Genomic DNA, 17224 nt, shown 5'->3' with positions numbered 1-17224 from the left:
TAATAATACATGTACACGTACATGATAATAATAATGAAAAGTGAAAATAGTATTGCACATTGAACAATGAACTGTGATTAACAGTGAACTTAACATAGCCCATAGTACTTAATATTGCACATGATGATAATTTAGCCCATGATGTTGAAATTATATTGCACATGGTTTAAGAATAATAAATATACTATTTCACATGACAATGAAAGTAATATTGTACATGATACATTAGAATGGACATTATATCACCCATTACTGTTTAAGGTAATACTGAACATAATATTGGAAAGATGGAAAATTTAGAAAGATGGACAGAGAATATTTACATCACTCTATAACTGATAAAGTCAGATTTATTGTCATGCTGACAGCTACGAACAGCTCTAATAACCGGGACCTCAGTTTGTATCTCAGCGTGATGACTCATTTTCCTCTTTCAGAATTCTTTCCTCCTCAGTCTTGACTGTTATCTCATGTTCACAGCTGCGGTTACACCAAGATTACAAATATTTGACTATGAACGATTTTTAAACAAATTTTTAAAATCAGACAGCTGAATTGAAACACTCAACACTTGATGGATTATCTGATATAACTTAAGGACAGGAGTAGTTTCACACTGCAGCTTAGAGGCTGCAAGAAAAAAAGTCTTTAGGCACTAAATGATCAGTGCTGTAAGGTTTTTTCTTTTTTTTTTTGTACACCAATCACGGCAAATGTGTCCTTCAGCATGGCGCCCAATTCCCAAATTGCCTCGTAGGCGCTGCACCTAAAAGCCGTCCTTTTTCTTGTGCGTGCGTTGAAACTGTTTACCGCTCCTAGTGCACTCACAACTAACAGATGGGTTAAATGTAAAAGCATCTTAGCACATAAAGAAGTTTTCCTCTACTTTACCACATGTGACAGCTCCGAGGAGCAATACATCTGGAAAACTGAAAAAGACTAAGATGGTTCCTCCTTCATTTCAGTGAAAGTGCTCAGTGGTACACTGGTGAAAGAAGGTGCAAACAAAGCAAAACAGTTATGGCTAAAACAATGATAAGGAGGTACATATTATTAAGGATCTTACTGCTACAAAAAATAATGTTTTAAAAAAAAAAATAAGGCTGGATGTCAGTGCAGGGCACAAAAAGAAAAATAAAGAACAAATTTCATCAATAATATGACAACATTCAAGCAAAACAAAATATCTATGTATCTTACCAGCTTTTCATTTACTCCCCTCATCTCATCGTAAAATGGAAGCAAGTAATTAACATTCAATTTGCTCAGGTAATTACCACAAACACTGCCACCCATCCCATATTTACTCACAATTTAGTCATCATGACACAGCCACAACCTATGAGGTCATTTTACAAAAACAAATGTGGGTTTGCTCTTGACAAATATCACAACTGCTGACTCTAACTGTCGTTAAGAAATCGATTTCAATGCAACTAAAAAGACAAAAACCTGCAAAGCTCATTTAGATTCATCATTTGTCAGTTTAAAAACTTAACAAATCACATCTACACAAAACTAAACAACATTTTGGATTAAGACCACAGATTTTTTTGTGCTGAACAAAAGATCAGGTTCTGTTAAGTTTGTTAAGACATCTAAGGACATCAGAAAGAACTCCCACACACTGAATCTTTTGAAAAGAATATTGATTTGCAAGTTAGACAGTGTGCAGTTTGAGTTTTACCATCATGGATTTGTTAATATTTCACCCATGCATAAGTGAAAATTCAAAATAGATGCGCTATGAATCCTTGAGTTTTCAAAGAAAGCAACATGTTCATTGCTTTACAGCTCATCCAAAGACTGTGTACAAAAAAAGAAAATCAAGTACACATTTAAATCATAACTGACCAAAACTACCATGATGTCTATGAGTGAGGTCTGTCGGAGGAGTTCAAGTCATCCATTTCTTTATGTAAAATGGGGCCAGTACTTGAATTGTTTGCTTCACTTTATCATTACCATCTTTCTTTTTCATTTCTTATGGAACAAACATTTTAGGCAGGGTGGAGTACATAATGTCATAAAACTTCCAATTTAAGTTCAAGAAAACTGACTGGGGTTTGAGGGACCCGTTTCGTCTGCAGATCATAACTGGCTGCAGACATTTGCTCTCCCTCATGTTTAGTGTCTATTATGATCAACTCCAACAGAAAACAAGTTGGAATCTATTATGACGATTTTATTTTCTGGTAGAGAACAGAAAATAAGACAACCGATTCAGCTATTTAAGTTATGGAAAGTGTATACAAGAGTGATCCAAATAAAGTTTGGTCAGTCTGCCATCTGTTGGATAAATTAAAATCTACTTATGATTATATTATATTATATTGTAATATATAGCATATAAATCCTCCCAGGTAGGCACCTGCCCAGATACTTGTACCTCTGGTCTCGCTTATTTATGGATGCATGTCAACCTTTTATGTTTGGAAGAGTTCATTAGACTTGACCACAATAATCCTTGGTACATTCAACCGGATGCATACCCTGACCTGTTTTTTGCGGCACACGTCCTCTCAGCTACATATTGTGCTCATGGTGACATGGCATTTTAAAACTCTCTTCAGGTTAAGTATTAGCATTGGCCTGCACATTGTAAACACAAGCACAATCTATTCTGCAATAAAAGACTTAAATTGAGTGCTTTTGCTTTTCAATCTGTGGGGAAATATGATTTATATTTTTAGCCGAGAGGCTGTCAAATGTTTCAATCTGTAAAAAAGGTTTTAACCTTCTTCTTTTTCACATATCCCCCAACAAAAGTATTAGTCCTTAAACTAGAAAGAGAACAAGGCGACTTCATATGGTGCTCAGTATAAATTTGTTTCATTTTTTCCCTACGAGTGGAGGGAAATAAAACAGAAAACACACCACATATGGCACAAGTAAACAGTTATTCCCTCCAGGAGAACGCTATGCACAGGTGAGCTGGAGGCAATTCAAATGCAATGGAGCAAGCACGTTTATATATCTCAAAATAATATAGAGCCAGCCAAAACTGGCAGCATTTCTCTATTGCCTGCGACCAACCACAGTTCCATCACTTGGGATTTTAAAGTTTTTCTCAGGAATATATTGGACACAGGTGTACTCATTCAGAAGGCTGTGTATTCATTATTTATTCCTTGAATCCTGTTCAGACCTGAGGAAAAGTATCTGGTGCTGCTCTTAAAGCCTTTGCATTTATATGCAGCTGTACTGAAAGGCTGAGGTGCATCAGAGAGCAAAGTTATATTAGGACCAAATAGAAAGGAAAGCAAGAATTGCTTTTATGAGTTATAGCTGTCAAAAACTTGCTGACACTTCACCTGAGAAACAGACCTTTTCTTGTTAAACATCGAGGTTTGAGCCTCAAAATCATTTTGGACAGACTGAGGCCTCTATTTGTTAAAGAACATTAATCTTGAGGAAATTAATAAGTCCAGTTAATGTGTACAGTGTGTATAATGCATTAAATCTACAATCCATGTTTGGAGAAAACGGGAAAATTGCATACTTAATTGATTAATGAACTTCCACATACATGGTAATTAACAATGAAGATGCATATAAGTACTGATACGTGGACACTAGGATGAATATACAAATCTTAGATGCATCGAGATGCAGATAAATAAAAATTATATTTAAAAAAAAAGAACTTTTAATGGCAAGAATGTCTGTCCATGTTCAGTCTGAAGAGCAGGGAATTTGCAATCTTGAAGATATTTTCCTGTAGCAGGATTCCTTATAACAAATAATAACCAAAGTCATTAAATTATTTTTTTTTTTAAAGAAAAGTATGTAGGATAACTCCCACATGCGAGACGTGCCAGATGATTGGTAGGTAGCTTCTTGTGCTACAGCGGATGAGTGATTATATTGCACATGATTGAGGATGTTGGTTAAAAATCAGCTTTTCTTTTGTGTGACTCAAAATATGCTGATGTTTGTATCAATTCACAACAAGTGCGATGCTACATGTACACTTTTCTTTTCTATTCTTTTTCAATTCTGGGAAATATGCTGGCAAATGAAGTTGGCTTGAGACATTCATTTCTTTGTTTATTTGTTGTTTGTCAATTAAGGATATTGGAAGTAAATTAAGTATAGGTTGTTGCAAATACCTTGTTCTGGAAGTATCAATTACTCCCACAGTGGAAAAAAAAAAAAGGCCAGTACAAAGATGCAATGACAATCATTTCAATCATTTTATAATCATCAACCCTCTGAATTGTCACTTAATCAAATTGTGATGTGCCTATCTCTACAGTAAAGCAAATAGCTGACAAAATGATAACTTTATATCCTGGCGGTTTAAAAAAAAAAAAAAAAAAAAACATTCAGTAACCTGAATAGGCACCTTTCTTTTAAATAAATGCCAAATCCACAGAAATGCTGTTAGTCATCACAGCTCCTTCATATAAGAGGAATATAGGCTTTCTTCACAGAGCTCCAGAATAACTGTCTACTTAATTTGCAGCACTGGTGTTTCCATGTTGACACATGACGTGTCTTTTTGCTTTGTCCTCGCCTGCTGTGTCGGTGTATTTAATTATAATGTTATTAAAAGACAAAAACAAACTAGGGATTTAACTGTTGCACCTAGATGAAAAAGAATTCCGTGGCAGTTTCTCACAAAATGGTTGCCAAGTGCGTGTAAATGGTGCCAGTCTGGGGTCTGGAGCCCTGCTCAGAGTAATGTTGTGTTTGAGTGGAGCCTACAAATTCTCACTGGGGTCCAAACCAGGCAAGGGAGAGGGCCAGGTTATCATTCAACCATCTCTGAGGCCTTTGCTGTGATGGAGCTCAGTCCTGCATAAAGATCAGTTTTGAAATCAGCAGTATAAATGCTTTAAGAGAAAATCTTCCAGAAATTGGCAGCAGGTTTCAAATCATCTTCAGCCTGAAAAGGTCCAACTAACAGACCAGACGTGGTACTCTGTGATCATGTGTGATCCAGCAGTCTCAGAATCACTCATTTCACCTGCCTATAACCTCTGAAAAGTCTGTCCTTGGGTATTGATTGGTCTAATCTTGATACTTAAACTTGTGAATGTTATCCAGCGGTGGTGGCAACCCCGTTTGCCTTGGACATTTCTCGAAGCAAATGATACCTTGTATTTCTGCAATATGGTGGGACTGGGGGTAAAAGGTTCCTGGTAGCTTCGTGTTCAAATGTTCAGACAAATCTGTCGGATGATTTGAAATATAAAAACATTTCTTCTTTCACACATCCCAACCAAAGTAACACTTGTGTGTCTAAAGAGATAAAACTATCAGATACATGATTCTTAGAGTAAGTTTTTTTTTTAGTATGACATGGGGGAAATATGTCACACTGCAGCTCATACATATACAGTAGTTCATACATTTTTTTTTTTAAACTAATTTCATTAGAGATAATGATACTCCCACTAACATAATGATTACTTGTGTTACGGTACAGTATAAGTCACTTTAGGCCATATCTTCTGTCATTTCACAGACATATATCATCTCAAAATGATCAACTTCAACAAGCATTCTTACCTATATGCTTACATTAAAAAATGTGCATTTAAATAGCAGCTTTAAACCTATATTCTTTTATTTTTGGTGGTATCACTTTGCCGGACAGACTATAATCGCAACAAACATAATTTTTTCTATTTCAGTTTCAAAGTGACTTATTCACATCATCTGTAGATGCACAGTTGACTGCTGCTGCATCCAGAAAAGGTGCTGTTGCTAGGGCAGCGAGAGTAGAAAAAGCAAAGTAGCAGCCTGTAAGAAAATATAAAAAAAATGCTAAAAGGCTCAGTAACGCTCAGAGGAAATGATCTGCGGGTTTGTTTCCAAGAGCAACCCCTTTCATAGGCCGTTGTCTTCTGACCCATTGTTACTAGGGAAATAAAATGAATCAAAGTGAACATGATTCTTCTATCATGCTGCCTGCAAAAAAAAAAAAAGCAAGCCAGACTTGCCAAACCTTGCCCAACTCTTTTCACAGAAAAACCTACACGGACTGTTAACAATCAACCGTGTCATATTTTCTATGCTTTAACTAATGTGTTTGCTTGATGAGCGTCATCTGTCAAAATCTGTCCATCTAAAACCGCACATGCTGAGCTATCAGAGGATGTGTAACCCCCCTGAGATGCTTGTGTGAAGCTGAAGATATTTACTGTGATGGATGGCCATTATTCAAATGCACACTGTGATGCCTGCATGTTTGCTCTATTACTTTCACCTTGATTACTTTATAAATATGAGAAGTAATTTGGTGCAGCATTTGCCTACATTACTGTTCCCAGCATGCAAAACGTTTTATACAGAACAGATGGAGTAATATTTGACATACTGTAAAAATGTAAAGTATTCTTGACATCAAACACTCAGATTCACATTGACAGTCAAATTGTCAATAGAACAACATTGCATGCTTTTGTTTTTAACGTGTGCAGGGATGTTCAAGGCTTTTACTTTACAAAGCAAAGTGAAGTAACTCCTTATATTCCATCGGCTGAAAAATTAAATGATCCTCTGCAATCAAAATGCAACTAATGGAGCATCGCGTTGGTTCTGGCAGACCACATAGTCAACGCGCCCTTTGCCTATTGGCTGACGCCGACCCAACCCTTATGGCCAGCTGCGCTCAATGGGTAATCAGCTGCTTCTCGCAATTGGATGCTGGCATTTGGGGCACTTCATTTAAACTTGGTTTGCTGTCACTGCTTTTTTTTGCTCTCTGCTTGCACCCACCACCTCCCCTGCTCCACCGACTTCTCATTGCCAAACAATGTCATACTGTTGTTCATTGTTGCTTGCTCTGTTCTAGGGGGTTTGTTGCCTTTACAGCAAATGGAAGGCACTCCACCTGAGGATGCTGCTGTTCCCTGTCTTGGCTTCCATGGAGCTCATGGAAAAGTCGGGAACTTCCTCCGAACAGAGCCATACCGCCAAACATAATTGTATGCATTCAGAATAAGCTTCTGAAATTCATCTCTGTTTCTCGTCTCGTTTTGACGAGAGTGGTTCTGACAGAACTTCCTTTGTTGCCACTGAAACGCGTCCTGGCTTGGTGTATCCATGGGGAACTACCAGAACTTGTGGCCTTGTTTGTCTCGTTCATTTGCATTTTCCCCACTGCAGAAATGCGTTTAATTATCACACGGAGAGCCCATTTACAGAGATAATGAGAAGGAGGCCAACTGCAAGCAAAGCCCGTCATTACACAGTCAAACATTATATAAAAAGAAGGCAACTCCTGCACTACACCACTTTGATTTCCTCCATATGTTCTCCTTAAAGAGAACGATTGCATACCAGTTTTCCTTCAGCACTAGAAACTTTAATTGGTCACTGTAGAGAAAGATGTGGACCAAAGAGAGCATCTTCTAAAATTAAACATATTTTTCAGCCACCACTTCTTGATAATTCTACAGCACCAGGTATCATTTTATAATCAGCAGCTACACAAGAGTCAACTAACCATAACAATAACATAAAAGAAATTACAATCTGTACGCTGAAACAACTTGTTCAGCTGTATTCAAAGTAGGTTTTGGTGTAAAGGAATGAATATCTTCAACATGGCAGCAACACTAAGACTAAACATGCCCTCCTCTCTCCTTGCTTTAGTTACATGACACATTCAATTGGCTGAGTTTTTGTTAAAAACCTGTTTCAATAACCAATCCTGCATCACTCACAACAGATTCAATTCCTAAACTGTAACATGAAGCCAAGCCTCATTTGTGCAAACAGTTATTTTGAGACACAGTGCCAAAATAGGGAAAGCTAGTGAGGAAATGTGTGGAATTGTAATAATGGAGGCATCGTTCCCTGATTTTATTACTGCTGCTACTGCTGCTGAACAGACAACGCAGCGCTGTACAAATAGCTTTATTGCTTTGACAGCAACAGAACAAATAGAGGAGGGGTGTGCAAGATAGAACCAGAGTTGTTTTAAACTGTTTTTAAACTCGTTTTATAGATTGTGTTTTAGCTTTTTTGCAAAATGCTGTTTCTAATCTATTTAATTTTGCTAGCTTTTCTTTTAGTATGTTGTGTAAAAATATCTCAATCTTTCATTTGGGTTTTACATGTTTTCAGAGTTTTGCTAAACTTGCTTTGGATATTTTAGGGTTTCTAGGTTATACAATAATTTTTGCTAATCTTTAAATTGCAGTGAGAATTTACATTTTAACTGTAGGGTTTAAATATATGCTGTAACTTTTGGCTTCAATGTTTATAAAGCTTTTACTATTGACTTTATTTTCATTTTTTCTCTGCAGCAGTTTAATTATATGATTTAAAAAAAAACATTTTCTGTCTTAAACTCAGCAATTAAATACATTCCTCTCATCGTTACCGAGCTACAACTGCAGCTAAAAGCCTTTTTTCAATTTACATAACAGTTGGAGAGGCTGAGATGTGTAGCTCTAGGACTGAATTCACCCGTGCTTTTCGCCTCGATTCTCAGAATTGTGCACTAAATCATTTCATTACCATAATGTTTCACTTGAAACCGTTTAACAAAAGTTTAACAAAAGTTTAACAAAAGTAGCTTCCAGCTGGGCTTCAAGCACCTGCATAAATACAGAGATGCAAAGTAGATCATCTACATATTTTGATGAAAAGTGGACTGTTCCCAAATCTTTTTGGAACAACTGACCTGTGCAGAATGGGTCGCTGTCTCGACAACAGCTTGTATAAACCAAAGATGCTGTGATCACAAAAATTTTGAAAGATTCTAATTCCAGGTTTTATTTTCAAAATGTCTAATTTTCTTTCTAAAAATTACAATTAACAGCACATCAAATCCTTTTTATAGCTTTGATTTAACTGAAAATACATTTATGTGATTATAACAAGAGGCTGCCTATGAATGACTTTCTACAAAATAAAGTGCTTCATGTTACTGCGCAGAGGTATTTGTACACATAAATTCACACTGAAAGGGAAATGCAATTTATTCGACATTGTGCAGCAGATTCTCTAATCTTTCCGTATACTACACGTTTCATTATATAAAAGAGTACCAGATGACACGACAAACTTTGAACTTTGAATTAAGTACAGTATTTTACATTTGTACATAACATCTTGCATTTGTTTATATGCTCTGTGTATATTCCTTCATCACAGAGTTCTGTAACATGCAATTTTTCACTCATGGGATAATAAAGGTTATTTTATTTTAGTAATACTTCTGCAAACAAGAACAAATTAACCAGGTAATAAAACAAACTAACTCTAATAAGATACCCATGTATCAATTTTTTCATTGCTCATAACATTGCAATAATTTTCTACATCTAAAGTAGAACGTACACATAGGTACACCTGCTACAACAAAGCAATGAAATCCTTTTAAAGGTGCGGTCTGAGATCTTGGAAAAACGGTTCCTGCAAGCTATATTTTTGAAAATACACACCCTTGCCTCTCCCTTCAGCCCACCCCTCGAAACCACGCCTTCAAAACACATGAACGAGTCTGTGAACGCGCAGGGGGAGGGGTGAGGGGGGCTGACGGTTGATTGGCGTGTCAGAATCCAATAGAAGTAACTCTCATCATTACTTCTATTGGTCAGACATTTCCTCTTGCTACACCCTCTACGATGGATTAAAATATTATTTTTTTTCCCCAAACATTCTATTTTAGTGGGTGCAATGGGGTCGTGAGGAGGTTTTTAGACAATATGATAAAAAATGCTCCAGAAAACATCTCATACCCCACCTTTAAGCATATTGACGCTTAGTTCACAGAGTGCCACATAGATTCTCAGAACTGGAGTATATCCAATAACTACAGCTTCCTCCCTGAGAATAAGCCTGCAAGCTACGGGAAGTACACTACAGGAAGTAGTGGATCACACTGTGATAGGGCCAATATAATCTTTTTGACACACACACACACACACACACACACACACACACACACACACACACACACACACACACACACACACACACACACACACAGGGACCGCCAGTGACCCGCCAGCTGTTTTGCAGACCAAATTTTAAAAAAAGAAGAAAAATATCAGTTGCATTTCTTTTTTTTAATCTGTTTATGGTTCCAGACCCTCGATGTGGGGATATTATGGCCAGGAAATGTATGCATCTTTAAAGAGAAGCTGAGCTATACACACCTTTACAAACTTTCAAACCTAAGACATGCTTGCATAGCAGCCCATTTTTCCTGTCACTTTGATTAACCAAACATTTTACTAGTGCCTGATCTGTCATTTGCTGGTCAAGACAAAAATCATTTGCTTACAGTCACAAGCCAATGATGGAAGTTAGTCATCACAGCTCCTTCATATAAAAACAGCAACAATAACAACAAGAAGTAACATTAAATGAGTAAAGATAAAACACATATTTTTTTCTGTTATAAGCCTGTTAGCATGTGCATTATATCTGTATCCTTTCGCCAAAGTTAATCTTTACTGCAGTTAAATGTTGAATATTGTTTTGGTTGTTCTGTTGTGATAGTTAAGCTAAGAGGCTAAGTGATACATCATGTCGATGACAGGTCCTTAGAAAGACAACCAGTCGCACAAATTACGCTCTGAGGCACTTCACTAAATTAAGACTTGGGGAAACTTTGAATGGGGTAAGGGAATGTTTCCCCATGTTCATACAGACTTTCGAACCTTGAAAAAAAAGCAACAGCCCAAGTGAATGCATGTCCATTTTAAACCAACCCTGTGACAGGCCAAAGCAGTCATTTTCCAGGAAACACCGCCAACAGAAAACAACTCTTGGCAAAAAATATGAGAACCTCTCATCCAAATGACGACAACCTCAAAAATGAAGTAGCCAATATATCCACCATGTGTGAAGAGATGGATGAAACCGTGTTGAGAAAAGAAAAGAACAAATATTCAAACACATATAGGGATTCCTTGAATTATTAGTGAAATGGGGATGGGGTAACTTGCAGTAATCATGCACATCATTTGAGTGAAGTCTATTTTTTATTCCAGCTGAATCAATATCACAGGTCAGCAAACCTTCCAGCATGTTGTGACTAAGACTAAATGTTGTTGGCAGTTATCTTTGTTTTTTTCCGAGCATTTATCTGAACCTGATCACTTCACTGAATTAATATGAGGTTTATAACCTTTGGATGAAGTGATTCTGCTAAGCCTTGAACGTAAACAGGAGCTTCGCCAACTGAGTCTCTTGACACTTTACTAAGTACTGAGGCATGAGATTCTGTTGCTACCTTGACTTTTATTTCCTCAGTCTGTTTTCGAAGTACACCGTGTCAAAGGATTTCTATGTAAACAGCCTGTGAGCTCTTCCTGTTGCTAAAAACTCAGATGGCCATTCCTGCACAGCAGATGATGTATGAAGTTTGCTGTGCAAGAATGAGTGACAGGAATAACATTTTTATTTATTTAACAAGGTCTCTTGGTTTCTTACAGAGGTAGATAAAGTCAGGCTTCTCATCTCTCACTGTTAACCATCAAAGGAAATTAACTCGACCCATCTTTATACATATAGCACTTTATCAAACACATGCATGTGCTTCGTAAAGTGCTTTACGAAAAAAAAAAAAAAAAAAAAAAAAAACAGGAAACAACATAACCAGAAGCAATCTATAACATTGAAAGCTACCAATAGTAAAATCAATAAGCAAACAACAATAATTAATTATATGCATAGCTATAAAAGCAGAAGCACAAAAAAACATGGAGTTAATGTAAAGCTCTTTCAAAAAGGTAAGTTTTAGGCTTCGTCTTAAAACAGAGTCTGTACCTCACATTTCAGCCCTACAATTCTAGGAACCACAAGGAGGCCAGCACTTTATGAACCAAGACTTTGAATTTGGTTAATAAGGAGCAATTTATATTATCTTTATACAATAGGGTTATATCATTAAGGGCTTTATAAGAAGGACTTTATATTGTATTCTATATTTTGCAGGAAGAGCAGTGGTGAACCGTTTATGTTGAACAGTGATCTGTCTTGTCGGCACCAGTCAGTACTCTGGCTGCATTGTTCTGGAACAATTGAATGATTAAAGGGATGTTTTTGGATAACCAGCTAAACTGGTATTGCAGTAATCCTGATGAGATAAATGCATGGACATTTTTTAAGCATCACTTTGAGAGAATGTTTCAGATTTTGGTAATATTCGATAAATTAAAGAAAGCTGCCTATGCAGTCTCTAGAGCTTGAGCTAAGCTAAGGCTCTAGAGACATTTTCAAGCAGTACTACTGAAGTTTACAACTAAACTACAGCAGCGCTGCTTGCACATGCACATTTAGTTGTTGTAACTTACTGCTACCGCCGACGGACGTTTCAGAGATATCTGACACTGCTCATATGGTTCGCGTTTGTGGTGCTGAAAATAGAAAAGCCAGACTGAAGAAAGAACTTCAATATAGTTGAGTGAAAGTGAGAAAAAAAAATGGATTGAAGTCAGGAAGCATTCTTGCTGGCAAGCCTGTCAAAAGAAGGGCTTATGCATGCAAGCACTGTTCGTTTTACTATTGTGAACTGAATTTGTTCCTTTTCCTGAAAAAGGAATTGTTTAAACCCATCAGTGAACCTTATCAGTATTGAATGACTGCCCCCACACATGTCTCAACACTAGTCAAATTCCCACAGTCTGTGTCTTTGTATGGGCCACAATACACCGTACAAACCGACACCAATGAGTAGTGTAACTCTGCTTTTAGTCAAAACTACCATCTCTGATTGACCTTTCAGAGTTTCTTTGACTACTTATAAATGAGACATCTCATGTCCCTTTTTTTAGTTGGCACAAATCCCTCAGGTCTAATTAAAATGTATGGGACATGCTTGGGTCAAAATATCACTTGGCTACAGCACAACAGCAGTCTTCTCACCCCTATAAAAATGACACCCAGTCCCCACCCCTACAACCAGACAGATTTATGGGTGGAGAGCAAAGAAGAAAGAAAGTTTACTGAACAGAATGCAACTTCCTCTCACAGTACAGAGCAGCTATAAAACCTTTAAACTGACATCAGACCCTGAACAAGAAGGAGCTCTTAAAAAAACACATCAAGGTTTCAGCAGGATGTTTGTGAACAGTTAGTTTGTGTAAGTGTGTTAGCTATGAATACACTGTCATGCTAGCTGCTGCGTATAACCGACTGCAAGTGATTCAAGTTGATATTATGTGGTTTGTTTCAGTATGTTACCTGGGCTTCTGGTATGCAATTTAATTCAGTGAGCACAAATACAATAAGGGTTTTCCCCCACTCACACCAATAATACTCATACTCTCTCTCTATGTGTAGATATAGTTATTTTATTGATCCCGTGAGAGAACTTGATTAGCATTCTATTGGTCTAAGTTAGCCATAGGTGTCATTAAGCAATGCTTAATAGCAATAGTAATGGGCCAAGTAGTAGATGTGCACTGCATAACTTAAACATAAAAATGCATGTCTACTATTTATTATGGTCTAAATATTTTGCATATATTAATGTAATTAAATAATCTTACTTGGAGACCTAGATCTTCTTTAAAAAAATGCCACAGGTCACTGAATGAGATATTTTAAGACCTAGGAACGTGAATTTTTAAATAGGCAATTACTTCAGACACCCTAGTGTGTGTAAGAACGGAGGAAGTGATTTGTTTTTTCATAATAAATATCCCCTTTAAAAACATTAACCTGAGTGATAAATGCATTATATCATACTAAAAGAGCAGGGTTGAATCTACATGCAAGTACAAAGTCATGCAAATAAAGGAGCAGGATTATGCTTCGAGCTCCTATTCTCATTAAAGTTCCAATATACATGATACAGCAGCAAACATGCAACAGCTTTGTGAATATATTGTGATATATCACAGTTCTTACTTCAGTGTGCCACTGCCTTCTGTTTCCTGCTTAGCTTACGAGCAGAGAGGCGTTTTTGTACATGCAAACATGCTTCTTTTAGGGCAGGCAAAGTTTTACTTCTACTCCCAATGAATAACACACCTTCTTCAGTTGAGTCAATCTGTTTAAAAGGCAGCCCCTCAGGTTAAACTTTTGGTTTCTGCTTTACTTCTTTGGAATCAGTTTACTCTATTCTGTTAGTGTAACCCTGTGTTTCTTCTGCAAACCACGAAGAGCCCTGCAGGCTTTGGAATCCTTTAAAATTATTACATATTTCGAACTAAGACTACTGTTGCTTAATAACTTGAGAAAAATCCCAAATAATTCTCAGAATATTTGTGGAAATGAAGCAACATAATTACTGCATTTTTTGCGGAATGACAAAGCCGTTCATGTAAAATGTTTTGTTAAAACTGTTACACAATGGAAATGACAATGTTTGTAAAAAAACATAACAGACACTGTATTCTTGATTGCGTTTTATTTTTTTGTTAGACCTGCTGGTCATGGAATGATGTCACACATGAAACATTCCAGAAAATGATTAACTATTCATTTACATTAAAGACAAAACAACTGAGCAGATTTAAAGCTCTAATAAATAAAACACAAATCAGGAAAATCAGTGCATATTTTAGACATCAATCTATTGCTCTCTAAAATGAAATCCACAAAGATGACACCAATCATTAGAGGTTTTACCTCTCTTTGTGTTTAGGGCTCTGAAAACACTTGAAATTAGTCTGACTTCAGATACAATAAATTCAATTAATAACACCTTGCTATTCAACCTGGCCTTTACTCAGAGAGACATTAATAGCTCTGCTTTATACAGAACCTATTCATATGTGAGATTGGCTCGTAAGAATGCCGGAGATATGAATAAGACATGAGAACTATGCATGATTTAAGAGTTCAAATGAGTTACAAAGAAGCTGCAACCACCACTGGTGTGCTGTCCCTAACAAAAAGGTGATAATCTTGTTTCTAGCATCTCAAAACAGAACAGACAATAATTGCACCTGAATCAAAGAGTTTGAGACGACATTAATTGCACTCAGTGAATGATACTTGCAGAACTGATTTAATTTCTGGTTTATGAATTAAAGAGGAGCCATGTAAATTACAATCGTCAATTTACTTGACAACTTGGGCGTGAAATTTGTTCTCTTCTTTTCCTTTAACTTTCTCATTTCTGAGCTCAGTGGCTGATCATGTCTCGCTGCTCGTGTATTACTGCGACTGGATCTGACTGCAGATAAAATGGAGCTTGGAGGAGGATAGGGGACCTCATTCATTAACAGATAACTGCACAAACTCAGATAAACATGAGCTGATATTCTGGACTGTATGCAAATGCATATAAGGGGGAGAGATGCAGAGACGCTACTACGAATACACACAAATATTTAACTGTCATCCACACTTTGCATCCATGCCAACACTGAAATTTCCAATTCTTAGATGCATCGCTGCTCAGATGTGGACGATTCTGAATCGATTCACTGACGTCCAAATTTCGATTATTTAATCGATTTTGTCCGATTATTTATCATCTCTGGGACACTATGGGGAACGCACCAGGAGCGGACACGCCGCACTGAGGAAAACAAACATGGCTGACCGCAGCTACCCACCTCACCGTGAGATCCGAACAGCTCCTTCTAATTGAAAAGAAGACGTGTGGAAACACTTCGGCTTCTACAACGTCGGCGGCGGAAGCAAACTGGACAAGAGCCATGTTTTCAAGGTGTAGTACAGGGAAATATGATCCTCCTGGAAGACGTTGGTTTTTATTTTCTACATTTTCTAGAGCCGCAGCTGTGACGGAACTGGTGGAAAGCACAGGCATTGATTAGAATTGAAATGTATCAGCTCCGCTGCCGTGTTGGAGCACAGATGCAACGCACACGGATCTGGTGGAATTTAGGGGTTAACTCGATTCAACCCTACGTGTCTTTCCAGTTTGCACACATTTCCATTAGTTTAATAAAATAGAATGTAAATTAATTCAACTCTTGTTTCTTATTACAATGCAATGTTTTTCAAAATTGCAAGTTGTGAATGAGACATTTTCAGACATATTCAGTGAGACAAAAAAAATGTTGTGAAAAAGTGCATCAATATACATCAATTAAAGACCCATCAATAATCGGTTTATGATAAAATTGTAGCCCCTGAATCATAACCGTAATCGAATCGTGAGGTGCCCAAAGATTCCCACCCCTACTGATTCTTGTATTAAAAGATTCCAGATTATTTTCGTGGGATGACAGTTTTGTCATTGTGTCATACACAATGTCATTGTCTCCTTTGCTAAGAATTAGATAAAATCCCTGTATACCAGACTGAATGGATAAGATAGAAAAGCCTACGTTGTCTTTTTTCCCCATTGTGGTCATGTGTCTGTGTTGATTAGCAAAGATGGGAGAAAAGCATTGTGGATCCACCAGTTTTTGCCCACCTGCTATATTGCAGCAGCACAATGTGCAAAGGGCTGGTAGAGGTTCCATATAAATCAGGGATGTGGTGATTAATTCATATTCTGAAATATAGGCCTGACAATTATCACATAATTATATGATTGCGATTGAGATGATCGCCATAATTTCTACATGGTTGTAACAATAGTTTTAATTTACTTTGCAGTCCAATGTCACACATGCTAAGAATTACTGCCACTAGTGGTGTACCTTGGACCCTTTAATCCTAATACTTGACTGACTGAATTATGGAGTCAGATCTGTGTGAATAAACCAAACAAACCTTTTTAAATATCAAACAAAAGTAAGAATGTGAGAGATGACAAACCTCACTAAAGCATAAAAGTAATTTCTAAAGTAAAACAAATTATTCAAACAAATTATATGTGTAATTGTATGACCTATTGGTCTTTTGTTTGATAATATAGGTTTTGTTATCTACCTCTACCTCATTATCTGCTCAGACCTTGGCTTTGACCTTCATCTTTGCAGTTACGTGTTTCCCACACATAGACTAATTCGTGGCGGTGCGCCACAGATTCAACACCGGCCGCCACATATTGCGTTTCGTTATTATTATTTTTTTAACGCTATTTTAAAAAATACTCGTATTCGTTAAGCTGCATTTCCTTTCCCTGCTCTCATTCAGTCTCTCTGTCCCTCGCGTCTCTCTCGCATAGCCTTCACACACACACACAGCCCCTCCCCTCCGTGCTTCCCTGGAAGCTTGCTAGCTTCAGCGTCACGTTAGATTAGCTCTATAGCTCTGGCTCAACCGAAAGAAGACAGCTGGCGAAATTCACGAAAGGTTGGTATCACGTGCACCTTTATAAAATCACACATTAAAAAGTCCTATAAAAATATTTTATATTTTGAATACAATGTTGTCCCGT

Source organism: Odontesthes bonariensis, chromosome 13 (genome assembly GCF_027942865.1).
Source record: "Odontesthes bonariensis isolate fOdoBon6 chromosome 13, fOdoBon6.hap1, whole genome shotgun sequence".
In the NCBI taxonomy this organism is placed as follows: Eukaryota; Metazoa; Chordata; class Actinopteri; order Atheriniformes; family Atherinopsidae; genus Odontesthes; species Odontesthes bonariensis.
This window is presented reverse-complemented; position numbering follows the sequence as displayed.